Raw genomic sequence first — 17965 nt, 5'->3', positions numbered from 1 at the left:
CGCACGCACGCACGCAGTAGCCGGCAGTCACGAGACTCTAATCATGTATAATGAGCACTGCATTAATGGTGTCTCCGTAGCACACATGGGAAAGGCAGCGCTGTGCTACATAGCACTTTAAGAATGTCATCGCAGGTTCGAATCCAGCCTGAAGCACCGTCCGGCCATTTCCGCGGTCTCGCGTTGTTTTACGCGACGGTGCCCTCTGCTCAGCGTCTTCCCGATCGCCGGCGACATCTTATGAAGCAGAGAACATGAGTGTTTGTAACTGATTGCGTTCCTGTTTCTTGTGTTTTTTTACTGAGGGCAATCATATGAATCATTGATATCCATTGCAACACCCAGGAGAGTAAAAAATAATTTTACAAAATAGGGGAATGCTGCGATCGGCGGACTTTGACCTACACACGCACGCACGCACGCAGTAGCCGGCAGTCACGAGACTCTAATCATGTATAATGAGCACTGCATTAATGGTGTCTCCGTAGCACACATGGGAAAGGCAGCGCTGTGCTACATAGCACTTTAAGAATGTCATCGCAGGTTCGAATCCAGCCTGAAGCACAGTCCGGCTGTTTCCGCGGTCTCACGATGTTTTACGCGACGGTGCCCTCTGCTCAGCGTCTTCCCGATCGCCCGCGACATCTTATGAAGCAGAGTTTGTAACTGTTTGCGTCCTGTTTCTTGTGCTTTTTTACTGAGGGCAATCATATGAATCATTGATATCCATTGCAACACCCAGAGGAGTAAAAAATAATTTTACAAAATAGGGGAATGCCGCGATCAGCGGACTTTGACCTACGCACGCACGCAGTAGCCGGCAGTCACGAGACTCTAATCATGTATAATGAGCACTGCATTAATCAGCGTCTCCGTAGCACACATGGGAATGGCAGCGCTGTGCTACATAGCACTTTAAGAATGGCATCGCCGGTTCGAATCCGGCCTGAAGCACCGTCCGGCAGTTTCCGCGGACTCACGTTGTTTTACGCGACGGTGCCCTCTGCTCAGCGTCTTCCCGATCGTCCGCGACATCGTATGAAGCAGAGTTTGTAACTGTTTGCGTCCTGTTTCTTGTGCTTTTTTACTGAGGGCAATCATATGAATCATTGATATCCATTGCAACACCCAGGAGAGTAAAACATAATTTTACAAAATAGGGGAATGCTGCGATCGGCGGACTTTGACCTACGCACGCGCACGCACACAGTAGCCGGCAGTCACGAGACTCTAATGAGCTCTGCATTAATCAGCGTCTCCATAGCACACATGGGAAAGGCAGCGCTGTGCTACATAGCACTTTAACCATGTCATCGCAGGTTCGAATCCGGCCTGAAGCACCGTCCGGCAGTTTCCGCGGACGCACGTTGTTTTACGCGACGGTGCCCTCTGCTCAGCGTCTTCCCGATCGCCCGCGACATCTTATGAAGCAGAGTTTGTAACTGTTTGCGTCCTGTTTCTTGTGCTTTTTTACTGAGGGCAATCATATGAATCATTGATATCCATTGCAACACCCAGAGGAGTAAAAAATAATTTTACAAAATAGGGGAATGCTGCGATCGGCGGACTTTGACCTACACACGCACGCACGCACGCAGTAGCCGGCAGTCACGAGACTCTAATCATGTATAATTCGCACTGCATTAATCAGCGTCTCCGTAGCACACATGGGAAAGGCAGCGCTGTGCTACATAGCACTTTAAGAATGTCATCGCAGGTTCGAATCCAGCCTGAAGCACCGTCCGGCCATTTCCGCGGTCTCGCGTTGTTTTACGCGACGGTGCCCTCTGCTCAGCGTCTTCCCGATCGCCGGCGACATCTTATGAAGCAGAGAACCTGAGTGTTTGTAACTGATTGCATTCCTGTTTCTTGTGTTTTTTTACTGAGGGCAATCATATGAATCATTGATATCCATTGCAACACCCAGGAGAGTAAAAAATAATTTTACAAAATAGGGGAATGCTGCGATCGGCGGACTTTGACCTACACACGCACGCACGCACGCAGTAGCCGGCAGTCACGAGACTCTAATCATGTATAATGAGCACTGCATTAATGGTGTCTCCGTAGCACACATGGGAAAGGCAGCGCTGTGCTACATAGCACTTTAAGAATGTCATCGCAGGTTCGAATCCAGCCTGAAGCACCGTCCGGCCATTTCCGCGGTCTCGCGTTGTTTTACGCGACGGTGCCCTCTGCTCAGCGTCTTCCCGATCGCCGGCGACATCTTATGAAGCAGAGAACCTGAGTGTTTGTAACTGATTGCATTCCTGTTTCTTGTGTTTTTTTACTGAGGGCAATCATATGAATCATTGATATCCATTGCAACACCCAGGAGAGTAAAAAATAATTTTACAAAATAGGGGAATGCTGCGATCGGCGGACTTTGACCTACACACGCACGCACGCACGCAGTAGCCGGCAGTCACGAGACTCTAATCATGTATAATGAGCACTGCATTAATGGTGTCTCCGTAGCACACATGGGAAAGGCAGCGCTGTGCTACATAGCACTTTAAGAATGTCATCGCAGGTTCGAATCCAGCCTGAAGCACCGTCCGGCCATTTCCGCGGTCTCGCGTTGTTTTACGCGACGGTGCCCTCTGCTCAGCGTCTTCCCGATCGCCGGCGACATCTTATGAAGCAGAGAACCTGAGTGTTTGTAACTGATTGCGTTCCTGTTTCTTGTGTTTTTTTACTGAGGGCAATCATATGAATCATTGATATCCATTGCAACACCCAGGAGAGTAAAAAATAATTTTACAAAATAGGGGAATGCTGCGATCCGCGGACTTTGACCTACACACGCACGCACGCACGCAGTAGCCGGCAGTCACGAGACTCTAATCATGTATAATGAGCACTGCATTAATGGTGTCTCCGTAGCACACATGGGAAAGGCAGCGCTGTGCTACATAGCACTTTAAGAATATCATCGCAGGTTCGAATCCAGCCTGAAGCACCGTCCGGCCATTTCCGCGGTCTCGCGTTGTTTTACGCGACGGTGCCCTCTGCTCAGCGTCTTCTCGATCGCCGGCGACATCTTATGAAGCAGAGAACCTGAGTGTTTGTAACTGATTGCATTCCTGTTTCTTGTGTTTTTTTACTGAGGGCAATCATATGAATCATTGATATCCATTGCAACACCCAGAGGAGTAAAAAATAATTTTACAAAATAGGGGAATGCCGCGATCAGCGGACTTTGACCTACGCACGCACGCAGTAGCCGGCAGTCACGAGACTCTAATCATGTATAATGAGCACTGCATTAATCAGCGTCTCCGTAGCACACATGGGAATGGCAGCGCTGTGCTACATAGCACTTTAAGAATGGCATCGCCGGTTCGAATCCGGCCTGAAGCACCGTCCGGCAGTTTCCGCGGACTCACGTTGTTTTACGCGACGGTGCCCTCTGCTCAGCGTCTTCCCGATCGTCCGCGACATCGTATGAAGCAGAGTTTGTAACTGTTTGCGTCCTGTTTCTTGTGCTTTTTTACTGAGGGCAATCATATGAATCATTGATATCCATTGCAACACCCAGGAGAGTAAAACATAATTTTACAAAATAGGGGAATGCTGCGATCGGCGGACTTTGACCTACGCACGCGCACGCACACAGTAGCCGGCAGTCACGAGACTCTAATGAGCTCTGCATTAATCAGCGTCTCCATAGCACACATGGGAAAGGCAGCGCTGTGCTACATAGCACTTTAACCATGTCATCGCAGGTTCGAATCCGGCCTGAAGCACCGTCCGGCAGTTTCCGCGGACGCACGTTGTTTTACGCGACGGTGCCCTCTGCTCAGCGTCTTCCCGATCGCCCGCGACATCTTATGAAGCAGAGTTTGTAACTGTTTGCGTCCTGTTTCTTGTGCTTTTTTACTGAGGGCAATCATATGAATCATTGATATCCATTGCAACACCCAGAGGAGTAAAAAATAATTTTACAAAATAGGGGAATGCTGCGATCGGCGGACTTTGACCTACACACGCACGCACGCACGCAGTAGCCGGCAGTCACGAGACTCTAATCATGTATAATTCGCACTGCATTAATCAGCGTCTCCGTAGCACACATGGGAAAGGCAGCGCTGTGCTACATAGCACTTTAAGAATGGCATCGCCGGTTCGAATCCGGCCTGAAGCACCGTCCGGCAGTTTCCGCGGACTCACGTTGTTTTACGCGACGGTGCCCTCTGCTCAGCGTCTTCCCGATCGCCGGCGACATCTTATGAAGCAGAGAACCTGAGTGTTTGTAACTGATTGCATTCCTGTTTCTTGTGTTTTTTTACTGAGGGCAATCATATGAATCATTGATATCCATTGCAACACCCAGGAGAGTAAAAAATAATTTTACAAAATAGGGGAATGCTGCGATCGGCGGACTTTGACCTACACACGCACGCACGCAGTAGCCGGCAGTCACGAGACTCTAATCATGTATAATGAGCACTGCATTAATGGTGTCTCCGTAGCACACATGGGAAAGGCAGCGCTGTGCTACATAGCACTTTAAGAATGTCATCGCAGGTTCGAATCCAGCCTGAAGCACAGTCCGGCTGTTTCCGCGGTCTCACGATGTTTTACGCGACGGTGCCCTCTGCTCAGCGTCTTCCCGATCGCCCGCGACATCTTATGAAGCAGACTTTGTAACTGTTTGCGTCCTGTTTCTTGTGCTTTTTTACTGAGGGCAATCATATGAATCATTGATATCCATTGCAACACCCAGAGGAGTAAAAAATAATTTTACAAAATAGGGGAATGCTGCGATCGGCGGACTTTGACCTACGCACGCACCCACGCAGTAGCCGGCAGTCACGAGACTCTAATCATGTATAATGAGCACTGCACTAATCAGCATCTCCGTAGCACATATGGGAAAGGCAGCGCTGTGCTACATAGCACTTTAAGAATGGCATTGCAGGTTCGAATAAGGCCTGAAGCACCGTCCGGCCATTTCCGCGGTCTCGCGTTGTTTTACGCGACGTGCCCTCTGCTCAGCGTCTTCCCGATCGCCGGCGACATCTTATGAAGCAGAGAACCTGAGTTTTTGTAACTGATTGCATTCCTGTTTCTTGTGTTTTTTTACTGAGGGCAATCATATGAATCATTGATATCCATTGCAACACCCAGGAGAGTAAAAAATAATTTTACAAAATAGGGGAATGCTGCGATCGGCGGACTTTGACCTACACACACGCACGCACGCACGCAGTAGCCGGCAGTCACGAGACTCTAATCATGTATAATGAGCACTGCATTAATGGTGTCTCCGTAGCACACATGGGAACGGCAGCGCTGTGCTACATAGCACTTTAAGAATGTCATCGCATGTTCGAATCCAGCCTGAAGCACCGTCCGGCCATTTCCGCGGACTCGCGTTGTTTTACGCGACGGTGCCCTCTGCTCAGCGTCTTCCCGATCGCCGGCGACATCTTATGAAGCAGAGAACCTGAGTGTTTGTAACTGATTGCATTCCTGTTTCTTGTGTTTTTTTACTGAGGGCAATCATATGAATCATTGATATCCATTGCAACACCCAGGAGAGTAAAAAATAATTTTACAAAATAGGGGAATGCTGCGATCGGCGGACTTTGACCTACACACGCACGCACGCAGTAGCCGGCAGTCACGAGACTCTAATCATGTATAATGAGCACTGCATTAATGGTGTCTCCGTAGCACACATGGGAAAGGCAGCGCTGTGCTACATAGCACTTTAAGAATGTCATCGCAGGTTCGAATCCAGCCTGAAGCACAGTCCGGCTGTTTCCGCGGTCTCACGATGTTTTACGCGACGGTGCCCTCTGCTCAGCGTCTTCCCGATCGCCCGCGACATCTTATGAAGCAGAGTTTGTAACTGTTTGCGTCCTGTTTCTTGTGCTTTTTTACTGAGGGCAATCATATGAATCATTGATATCCATTGCAACACCCAGAGGAGTAAAAAATAATTTTACAAAATAGGGGAATGCCGCGATCAGCGGACTTTGACCTACGCACGCACGCAGTAGCCGGCAGTCACGAGACTCTAATCATGTATAATGAGCACTGCATTAATCAGCGTCTCCGTAGCACACATGGGAATGGCAGCGCTGTGCTACATAGCACTTTAAGAATGGCATCGCCGGTTCGAATCCGGCCTGAAGCACCGTCCGGCAGTTTCCGCGGACTCACGTTGTTTTACGCGACGGTGCCCTCTGCTCAGCGTCTTCCCGATCGTCCGCGACATCGTATGAAGCAGAGTTTGTAACTGTTTGCGTCCTGTTTCTTGTGCTTTTTTACTGAGGGCAATCATATGAATCATTGATATCCATTGCAACACCCAGGAGAGTAAAACATAATTTTACAAAATAGGGGAATGCTGCGATCGGCGGACTTTGACCTACGCACGCGCACGCACACAGTAGCCGGCAGTCACGAGACTCTAATGAGCTCTGCATTAATCAGCGTCTCCATAGCACACATGGGAAAGGCAGCGCTGTGCTACATAGCACTTTAACCATGTCATCGCAGGTTCGAATCCGGCCTGAAGCACCGTCCGGCAGTTTCCGCGGACGCACGTTGTTTTACGCGACGGTGCCCTCTGCTCAGCGTCTTCCCGATCGCCCGCGACATCTTATGAAGCAGAGTTTGTAACTGTTTGCGTCCTGTTTCTTGTGCTTTTTTACTGAGGGCAATCATATGAATCATTGATATCCATTGCAACACCCAGAGGAGTAAAAAATAATTTTACAAAATAGGGGAATGCTGCGATCGGCGGACTTTGACCTACACACGCACGCACGCACGCAGTAGCCGGCAGTCACGAGACTCTAATCATGTATAATTCGCACTGCATTAATCAGCGTCTCCGTAGCACACATGGGAAAGGCAGCGCTGTGCTACATAGCACTTTAAGAATGGCATCGCCGGTTCGAATCCGGCCTGAAGCACCGTCCGGCAGTTTCCGCGGACTCACGTTGTTTTACGCGACGGTGCCCTCTGCTCAGCGTCTTCCCGATCGCCGGCGACATCTTATGAAGCAGAGAACCTGAGTGTTTGTAACTGATTGCATTCCTGTTTCTTGTGTTTTTTTACTGAGGGCAATCATATGAATCATTGATATCCATTGCAACACCCAGGAGAGTAAAAAATAATTTTACAAAATAGGGGAATGCTGCGATCGGCGGACTTTGACCTACACACGCACGCACGCACGCAGTAGCCGGCAGTCACGAGACTCTAATCATGTATAATGAGCACTGCATTAATGGTGTCTCCGTAGCACACATGGGAAAGGCAGCGCTGTGCTACATAGCACTTTAAGAATGTCATCGCAGGTTCGAATCCAGCCTGAAGCACCGTCCGGCCATTTCCGCGGTCTCGCGTTGTTTTACGCGACGGTGCCCTCTGCTCAGCGTCTTCCCGATCGCCGGCGACATCTTATGAAGCAGAGAACCTGAGTGTTTGTAACTGATTGCATTCCTGTTTCTTGTGTTTTTTTACTGAGGGCAATCATATGAATCATTGATATCCATTGCAACACCCAGGAGAGTAAAAAATAATTTTACAAAATAGGGGAATGCTGCGATCGGCGGACTTTGACCTACACACGCACGCACGCACGCAGTAGCCGGCAGTCACGAGACTCTAATCATGTATAATGAGCACTGCATTAATGGTGTCTCCGTAGCACACATGGGAAAGGCAGCGCTGTGCTACATAGCACTTTAAGAATGTCATCGCAGGTTCGAATCCAGCCTGAAGCACCGTCCGGCCATTTCCGCGGTCTCGCGTTGTTTTACGCGACGGTGCCCTCTGCTCAGCGTCTTCCCGATCGCCGGCGACATCTTATGAAGCAGAGAACCTGAGTGTTTGTAACTGATTGCATTCCTGTTTCTTGTGTTTTTTTACTGAGGGCAATCATATGAATCATTGATATCCATTGCAACACCCAGGAGAGTAAAAAATAATTTTACAAAATAGGGGAATGCTGCGATCGGCGGACTTTGACCTACACACGCACGCACGCACGCAGTAGCCGGCAGTCACGAGACTCTAATCATGTATAATGAGCACTGCATTAATGGTGTCTCCGTAGCACACATGGGAAAGGCAGCGCTGTGCTACATAGCACTTTAAGAATGTCATCGCAGGTTCGAATCCAGCCTGAAGCACCGTCCGGCCATTTCCGCGGTCTCGCGTTGTTTTACGCGACGGTGCCCTCTGCTCAGCGTCTTCCCGATCGCCGGCGACATCTTATGAAGCAGAGAACCTGAGTGTTTGTAACTGATTGCATTCCTGTTTCTTGTGTTTTTTTACTGAGGGCAATCATATGAATCATTGATATCCATTGCAACACCCAGGAGAGTAAAAAATAATTTTACAAAATAGGGGAATGCTGCGATCGGCGGACTTTGACCTACACACGCACGCACGCACGCAGTAGCCGGCAGTCACGAGACTCTAATCATGTATAATGAGCACTGCATTAATGGTGTCTCCGTAGCACACATGGGAAAGGCAGCGCTGTGCTACATAGCACTTTAAGAATGTCATCGCAGGTTCGAATCCAGCCTGAAGCACCGTCCGGCCATTTCCGCGGTCTCGCGTTGTTTTACGCGACGGTGCCCTCTGCTCAGCGTCTTCCCGATCGCCGGCGACATCTTATGAAGCAGAGAACCTGAGTGTTTGTAACTGATTGCGTTCCTGTTTCTTGTGTTTTTTTACTGAGGGCAATCATATGAATCATTGATATCCATTGCAACACCCAGGAGAGTAAAAAATAATTTTACAAAATAGGGGAATGCTGCGATCGGCGGACTTTGACCTACACACGCACGCACGCACGCAGTAGCCGGCAGTCACGAGACTCTAATCATGTATAATGAGCACTGCATTAATGGTGTCTCCGTAGCACACATGGGAAAGGCAGCGCTGTGCTACATAGCACTTTAAGAATGTCATCGCAGGTTCGAATCCAGCCTGAAGCACATTCCGGCTGTTTCCGCGGTCTCACGATGTTTTACGCGACGGTGCCCTCTGCTCAGCGTCTTCCCGATCGCCCGCGACATCTTATGAAGCAGAGTTTGTAACTGTTTGCGTCCTGTTTCTTGTGCTTTTTTACTGAGGGCAATCATATGAATCATTGATATCCATTGCAACACCCAGAGGAGTAAAAAATAATTTTACAAAATAGGGGAATGCCGCGATCAGCGGACTTTGACCTACGCACGCACGCAGTAGCCGGCAGTCACGAGACTCTAATCATGTATAATGAGCACTGCATTAATCAGCGTCTCCGTAGCACACATGGGAATGGCAGCGCTGTGCTACATAGCACTTTAAGAATGGCATCGCCGGTTCGAATCCGGCCTGAAGCACCGTCCGGCAGTTTCCGCGGACTCACGTTGTTTTACGCGACGGTGCCCTCTGCTCAGCGTCTTCCCGATCGTCCGCGACATCGTATGAAGCAGAGTTTGTAACTGTTTGCGTCCTGTTTCTTGTGCTTTTTTACTGAGGGCAATCATATGAATCATTGATATCCATTGCAACACCCAGGAGAGTAAAACATAATTTTACAAAATAGGGGAATGCTGCGATCGGCGGACTTTGACCTACGCACGTGCACGCACACAGTAGCCGGCAGTCACGAGACTCTAATGAGCTCTGCATTAATCAGCGTCTCCATAGCACACATGGGAAAGGCAGCGCTGTGCTACATAGCACTTTAACCATGTCATCGCAGGTTCGAATCCGGCCTGAAGCACCGTCCGGCAGTTTCCGCGGACGCACGTTGTTTTACGCGACGGTGCCCTCTGCTCAGCGTCTTCCCGATCGCCCGCGACATCTTATGAAGCAGAGTTTGTAACTGTTTGCGTCCTGTTTCTTGTGCTTTTTTACTGAGGGCAATCATATGAATCATTGATATCCATTGCAACACCCAGAGGAGTAAAAAATAATTTTACAAAATAGGGGAATGCTGCGATCGGCGGACTTTGACCTACACACGCACGCACGCACGCAGTAGCCGGCAGTCACGAGACTCTAATCATGTATAATTCGCACTGCATTAATCAGCGTCTCCGTAGCACACATGGGAAAGGCAGCGCTGTGCTACATAGCACTTTAAGAATGGCATCGCCGGTTCGAATCCGGCCTGAAGCACCGTCCGGCAGTTTCCGCGGACTCACGTTGTTTTACGCGACGGTGCCCTCTGCTCAGCGTCTTCCCGATCGCCGGCGACATCTTATGAAGCAGAGAACCTGAGTGTTTGTAACTGATTGCATTCCTGTTTCTTGTGTTTTTTTACTGAGGGCAATCATATGAATCATTGATATCCATTGCAACACCCAGGAGAGTAAAAAATAATTTTACAAAATAGGGGAATGCTGCGATCGGCGGACTTTGACCTACACACGCACGCACGCACGCAGTAGCCGGCAGTCACGAGACTCTAATCATGTATAATGAGCACTGCATTAATGGTGTCTCCGTAGCACACATGGGAAAGGCAGCGCTGTGCTACATAGCACTTTAAGAATGTCATCGCAGGTTCGAATCCAGCCTGAAGCACCGTCCGGCCATTTCCGCGGTCTCGCGTTGTTTTACGCGACGGTGCCCTCTGCTCAGCGTCTTCCCGATCGCCGGCGACATCTTATGAAGCAGAGAACCTGAGTGTTTGTAACTGATTGCATTCCTGTTTCTTGTGTTTTTTTACTGAGGGCAATCATATGAATCATTGATATCCATTGCAACACCCAGGAGAGTAAAAAATAATTTTACAAAATAGGGGAATGCTGCGATCGGCGGACTTTGACCTACACACGCACGCACGCACGCAGTAGCCGGCAGTCACGAGACTCTAATCATGTATAATGAGCACTGCATTAATGGTGTCTCCGTAGCACACATGGGAAAGGCAGCGCTGTGCTACATAGCACTTTAAGAATGTCATCGCAGGTTCGAATCCAGCCTGAAGCACCGTCCGGCCATTTCCGCGGTCTCGCGTTGTTTTACGCGACGGTGCCCTCTGCTCAGCGTCTTCCCGATCGCCGGCGACATCTTATGAAGCAGAGAACCTGAGTGTTTGTAACTGATTGCATTCCTGTTTCTTGTGTTTTTTTACTGAGGGCAATCATATGAATCATTGATATCCATTGCAACACCCAGGAGAGTAAAAAATAATTTTACAAAATAGGGGAATGCTGCGATCGGCGGACTTTGACCTACACACGCACGCACGCACGCAGTAGCCGGCAGTCACGAGACTCTAATCATGTATAATGAGCACTGCATTAATGGTGTCTCCGTAGCACACATGGGAAAGGCAGCGCTGTGCTACATAGCACTTTAAGAATGTCATCGCAGGTTCGAATCCAGCCTGAAGCACCGTCCGGCCATTTCCGCGGTCTCGCGTTGTTTTACGCGACGGTGCCCTCTGCTCAGCGTCTTCCCGATCGCCGGCGACATCTTATGAAGCAGAGAACCTGAGTGTTTGTAACTGATTGCATTCCTGTTTCTTGTGTTTTTTTACTGAGGGCAATCATATGAATCATTGATATCCATTGCAACACCCAGGAGAGTAAAAAATAATTTTACAAAATAGGGGAATGCTGCGATCGGCGGACTTTGACCTACACACGCACGCACGCACGCAGTAGCCGGCAGTCACGAGACTCTAATCATGTATAATGAGCACTGCATTAATGGTGTCTCCGTAGCACACATGGGAAAGGCAGCGCTGTGCTACATAGCACTTTAAGAATGTCATCGCAGGTTCGAATCCAGCCTGAAGCACCGTCCGGCCATTTCCGCGGTCTCGCGTTGTTTTACGCGACGGTGCCCTCTGCTCAGCGTCTTCCCGATCGCCGGCGACATCTTATGAAGCAGAGAACCTGAGTGTTTGTAACTGATTGCGTTCCTGTTTCTTGTGTTTTTTTACTGAGGGCAATCATATGAATCATTGATATCCATTGCAACACCCAGGAGAGTAAAAAATAATTTTACAAAATAGGGGAATGCTGCGATCGGCGGACTTTGACCTACACACGCACGCACGCACGCAGTAGCCGGCAGTCACGAGACTCTAATCATGTATAATGAGCACTGCATTAATGGTGTCTCCGTAGCACACATGGGAAAGGCAGCGCTGTGCTACATAGCACTTTAAGAATATCATCGCAGGTTCGAATCCAGCCTGAAGCACCGTCCGGCCATTTCCGCGGTCTCGCGTTGTTTTACGCGACGGTGCCCTCTGCTCAGCGTCTTCTCGATCGCCGGCGACATCTTATGAAGCAGAGAACCTGAGTGTTTGTAACTGATTGCATTCCTGTTTCTTGTGTTTTTTTACTGAGGGCAATCATATGAATCATTGATATCCATTGCAACACCCAGAGGAGTAAAAAATAATTTTACAAAATAGGGGAATGCCGCGATCAGCGGACTTTGACCTACGCACGCACGCAGTAGCCGGCAGTCACGAGACTCTAATCATGTATAATGAGCACTGCATTAATCAGCGTCTCCGTAGCACACATGGGAATGGCAGCGCTGTGCTACATAGCACTTTAAGAATGGCATCGCCGGTTCGAATCCGGCCTGAAGCACCGTCCGGCAGTTTCCGCGGACTCACGTTGTTTTACGCGACGGTGCCCTCTGCTCAGCGTCTTCCCGATCGTCCGCGACATCGTATGAAGCAGAGTTTGTAACTGTTTGCGTCCTGTTTCTTGTGCTTTTTTACTGAGGGCAATCATATGAATCATTGATATCCATTGCAACACCCAGGAGAGTAAAACATAATTTTACAAAATAGGGGAATGCTGCGATCGGCGGACTTTGACCTACGCACGCGCACGCACACAGTAGCCGGCAGTCACGAGACTCTAATGAGCTCTGCATTAATCAGCGTCTCCATAGCACACATGGGAAAGGCAGCGCTGTGCTACATAGCACTTTAACCATGTCATCGCAGGTTCGAATCCGGCCTGAAGCACCGTCCGGCAGTTTCCGCGGACGCACGTTGTTTTACGCGACGGTGCCCTCTGCTCACCGTCTTCCCGATCGCCCGCGACATCTTATGAAGCAGAGTTTGTAACTGTTTGCGTCCTGTTTCTTGTGCTTTTTTACTGAGGGCAATCATATGAATCATTGATATCCATTGCAACACCCAGAGGAGTAAAAAATAATTTTACAAAATAGGGGAATGCTGTGATCGGCGGACTTTGACCTACACACGCACGCACGCACGTACGCAGTAGCCGGCAGTCACGAGACTCTAATCATGTATAATTCGCACTGCATTAATCAGCGTCTCCGTAGCACACATGGGAAAGGCAGCGCTGTGCTACATAGCACTTTAAGAATGGCATCGCCGGTTCGAATCCGGCCTGAAGCACCGTCCGGCAGTTTCCGCGGACTCACGTTGTTTTACGCGACGGTGCCCTCTGCTCAGCGTCTTCCCGATCGCCGGCGACATCTTATGAAGCAGAGAACCTGAGTGTTTGTAACTGATTGCATTCCTGTTTCTTGTGTTTTTTTACTGAGGGCAATCATATGAATCATTGATATCCATTGCAACACCCAGGAGAGTAAAAAATAATTTTACAAAATAGGGGAATGCTGCGATCGGCGGACTTTGACCTACACACGCACGCACGCACGCAGTAGCCGGCAGTCACGAGACTCTAATCATGTATAATGAGCACTGCATTAATGGTGTCTCCGTAGCACACATGGGAAAGGCAGCGCTGTGCTACATAGCACTTTAAGAATGTCATCGCAGGTTCGAATCCAGCCTGAAGCACCGTCCGGCCATTTCCGCGGTCTCGCGTTGTTTTACGCGACGGTGCCCTCTGCTCAGCGTCTTCCCGATCGCCGGCGACATCTTATGAAGCAGAGAACCTGAGTGTTTGTAACTGATTGCATTCCTGTTTCTTGTGTTTTTTTACTGAGGGCAATCATATGAATCATTGATATCCATTGCAACACCCAGGAGAGTAAAAAATAATTTTACAAAATAGGGGAATGCTGCGATCGGCGGACTTTGACCTACACACGCACGCACGCACGCAGTAGCCGGCAGTCACGAGACTCTAATCATGTATAATGAGCACTGCATTAATGGTGTCTCCGTAGCACACATGGGAAAGGCAGCGCTGTGCTACATAGCACTTTAAGAATGTCATCGCAGGTTCGAATCCAGCCTGAAGCACCGTCCGGCCATTTCCGCGGTCTCGCGTTGTTTTACGCGACGGTGCCCTCTGCTCAGCGTCTTCCCGATCGCCGGCGACATCTTATGAAGCAGAGAACCTGAGTGTTTGTAACTGATTGCATTCCTGTTTCTTGTGTTTTTTTACTGAGGGCAATCATATGAATCATTGATATCCATTGCAACACCCAGGAGAGTAAAAAATAATTTTACAAAATAGGGGAATGCTGCGATCGGCGGACTTTGACCTACACACGCACGCACGCACGCAGTAGCCGGTAGTCACGAGACTCTAATCATGTATAATGAGCACTGCATTAATGGTGTCTCCGTAGCACACATGGGAAAGGCAGCGCTGTGCTACATAGCACTTTAAGAATGTCATCGCAGGTTCGAATCCAGCCTGAAGCACCGTCCGGCCATTTCCGCGGTCTCGCGTTGTTTTACGCGACGGTGCCCTCTGCTCAGCGTCTTCCCGATCGCCGGCGACATCTTATGAAGCAGAGAACCTGAGTGTTTGTAACTGATTGCGTTCCTGTTTCTTGTGTTTTTTTACTGAGGGCAATCATATGAATCATTGATATCCATTGCAACACCCAGGAGAGTAAAAAATAATTTTACAAAATAGGGGAATGCTGCGATCCGCGGACTTTGACCTACACACGCACGCACGCACGCAGTAGCCGGCAGTCACGAGACTCTAATCATGTATAATGAGCACTGCATTAATGGTGTCTCCGTAGCACACATGGGAAAGGCAGCGCTGTGCTACATAGCACTTTAAGAATATCATCGCAGGTTCGAATCCAGCCTGAAGCACCGTCCGGCCATTTCCGCGGTCTCGCGTTGTTTTACGCGACGGTGCCCTCTGCTCAGCGTCTTCTCGATCGCCGGCGACATCTTATGAAGCAGAGAACCTGAGTGTTTGTAACTGATTGCATTCCTGTTTCTTGTGTTTTTTTACTGAGGGCAATCATATGAATCATTGATATCCATTGCAACACCCAGAGGAGTAAAAAATAATTTTACAAAATAGGGGAATGCCGCGATCAGCGGACTTTGACCTACGCACGCACGCAGTAGCCGGCAGTCACGAGACTCTAATCATGTATAATGAGCACTGCATTAATCAGCGTCTCCGTAGCACACATGGGAATGGCAGCGCTGTGCTACATAGCACTTTAAGAATGGCATCGCCGGTTCGAATCCGGCCTGAAGCACCGTCCGGCAGTTTCCGCGGACTCACGTTGTTTTACGCGACGGTGCCCTCTGCTCAGCGTCTTCCCGATCGTCCGCGACATCGTATGAAGCAGAGTTTGTAACTGTTTGCGTCCTGTTTCTTGTGCTTTTTTACTGAGGGCAATCATATGAATCATTGATATCCATTGCAACACCCAGGAGAGTAAAACATAATTTTACAAAATAGGGGAATGCTGCGATCGGCGGACTTTGACCTACGCACGCGCACGCACACAGTAGCCGGCAGTCACGAGACTCTAATGAGCTCTGCATTAATCAGCGTCTCCATAGCACACATGGGAAAGGCAGCGCTGTGCTACATAGCACTTTAACCATGTCATCGCAGGTTCGAATCCGGCCTGAAGCACCGTCCGGCAGTTTCCGCGGACGCACGTTGTTTTACGCGACGGTGCCCTCTGCTCAGCGTCTTCCCGATCGCCCGCGACATCTTATGAAGCAGAGTTTGTAACTGTTTGCGTCCTGTTTCTTGTGCTTTTTTACTGAGGGCAATCATATGAATCATTGATATCCATTGCAACACCCAGAGGAGTAAAAAATAATTTTACAAAATAGGGGAATGCTGCGATCGGCGGACTTTGACCTACACACGCACGCACGCACGCAGTAGCCGGCAGTCACGAGACTCTAATCATGTATAATTCGCACTGCATTAATCAGCGTCTCCGTAGCACACATGGGAAAGGCAGCGCTGTGCTACATAGCACTTTAAGAATGGCATCGCCGGTTCGAATCCGGCCTGAAGCACCGTCCGGCAGTTTCCGCGGACTCACGTTGTTTTACGCGACGGTGCCCTCTGCTCAGCGTCTTCCCGATCGCCGGCGACATCTTATGAAGCAGAGAACCTGAGTGTTTGTAACTGATTGCATTCCTGTTTCTTGTGTTTTTTTACTGAGGGCAATCATATGAATCATTGATATCCATTGCAACACCCAGGAGAGTAAAAAATAATTTTACAAAATAGGGGAATGCTGCGATCGGCGGACTTTGACCTACACACGCACGCACGCAGTAGCCGGCAGTCACGAGACTCTAATCATGTATAATGAGCACTGCATTAATGGTGTCTCCGTAGCACACATGGGAAAGGCAGCGCTGTGCTACATAGCACTTTAAGAATGTCATCGCAGGTTCGAATCCAGCCTGAAGCACAGTCCGGCTGTTTCCGCGGTCTCACGATGTTTTACGCGACGGTGCCCTCTGCTCAGCGTCTTCCCGATCGCCCGCGACATCTTATGAAGCAGACTTTGTAACTGTTTGCGTCCTGTTTCTTGTGCTTTTTTACTGAGGGCAATCATATGAATCATTGATATCCATTGCAACACCCAGAGGAGTAAAAAATAATTTTACAAAATAGGGGAATGCTGCGATCGGCGGACTTTGACCTACGCACGCACCCACGCAGTAGCCGGCAGTCACGAGACTCTAATCATGTATAATGAGCACTGCACTAATCAGCATCTCCGTAGCACATATGGGAAAGGCAGCGCTGTGCTACATAGCACTTTAAGAATGGCATTGCAGGTTCGAATAAGGCCTGAAGCACCGTCCGGCCATTTCCGCGGTCTCGCGTTGTTTTACGCGACGTGCCCTCTGCTCAGCGTCTTCCCGATCGCCGGCGACATCTTATGAAGCAGAGAACCTGAGTTTTTGTAACTGATTGCATTCCTGTTTCTTGTGTTTTTTTACTGAGGGCAATCATATGAATCATTGATATCCATTGCAACACCCAGGAGAGTAAAAAATAATTTTACAAAATAGGGGAATGCTGCGATCGGCGGACTTTGACCTACACACACGCACGCACGCACGCAGTAGCCGGCAGTCACGAGACTCTAATCATGTATAATGAGCACTGCATTAATGGTGTCTCCGTAGCACACATGGGAACGGCAGCGCTGTGCTACATAGCACTTTAAGAATGTCATCGCATGTTCGAATCCAGCCTGAAGCACCGTCCGGCCATTTCCGCGGACTCGCGTTGTTTTACGCGACGGTGCCCTCTGCTCAGCGTCTTCCCGATCGCCGGCGACATCTTATGAAGCAGAGAACCTGAGTGTTTGTAACTGATTGCATTCCTGTTTCTTGTGTTTTTTTACTGAGGGCAATCATATGAATCATTGATATCCATTGCAACACCCAGGAGAGTAAAAAATAATTTTACAAAATAGGGGAATGCTGCGATCGGCGGACTTTGACCTACACACGCACGCACGCAGTAGCCGGCAGTCACGAGACTCTAATCATGTATAATGAGCACTGCATTAATGGTGTCTCCGTAGCACACATGGGAAAGGCAGCGCTGTGCTACATAGCACTTTAAGAATGTCATCGCAGGTTCGAATCCAGCCTGAAGCACCGTCCGGCCATTTCCGCGGTCTCGCGTTGTTTTACGCGACGGTGCCCTCTGCTCAGCCTCTTCCCGATCGCCGGCGACATCTTATGAAGCAGAGAACCTGAGTGTTTGTAACTGATTGCATTCCTGTTTCTTGTGTTTTTTTACTGAGGGCAATCATATGA

Source organism: Alosa pseudoharengus, unplaced genomic scaffold (assembly GCF_046254945.1).
Source record: "Alosa pseudoharengus isolate Yale_2024_CS ecotype anadromous, Long Island Sound unplaced genomic scaffold, YU_APseudo_1.1 YU_APseudo_1.1_scf_29, whole genome shotgun sequence".
NCBI lineage: Eukaryota > Metazoa > Chordata > Actinopteri > Clupeiformes > Clupeidae > Alosa > Alosa pseudoharengus.
Note: the sequence above shows the minus strand (reverse complement) of the source record.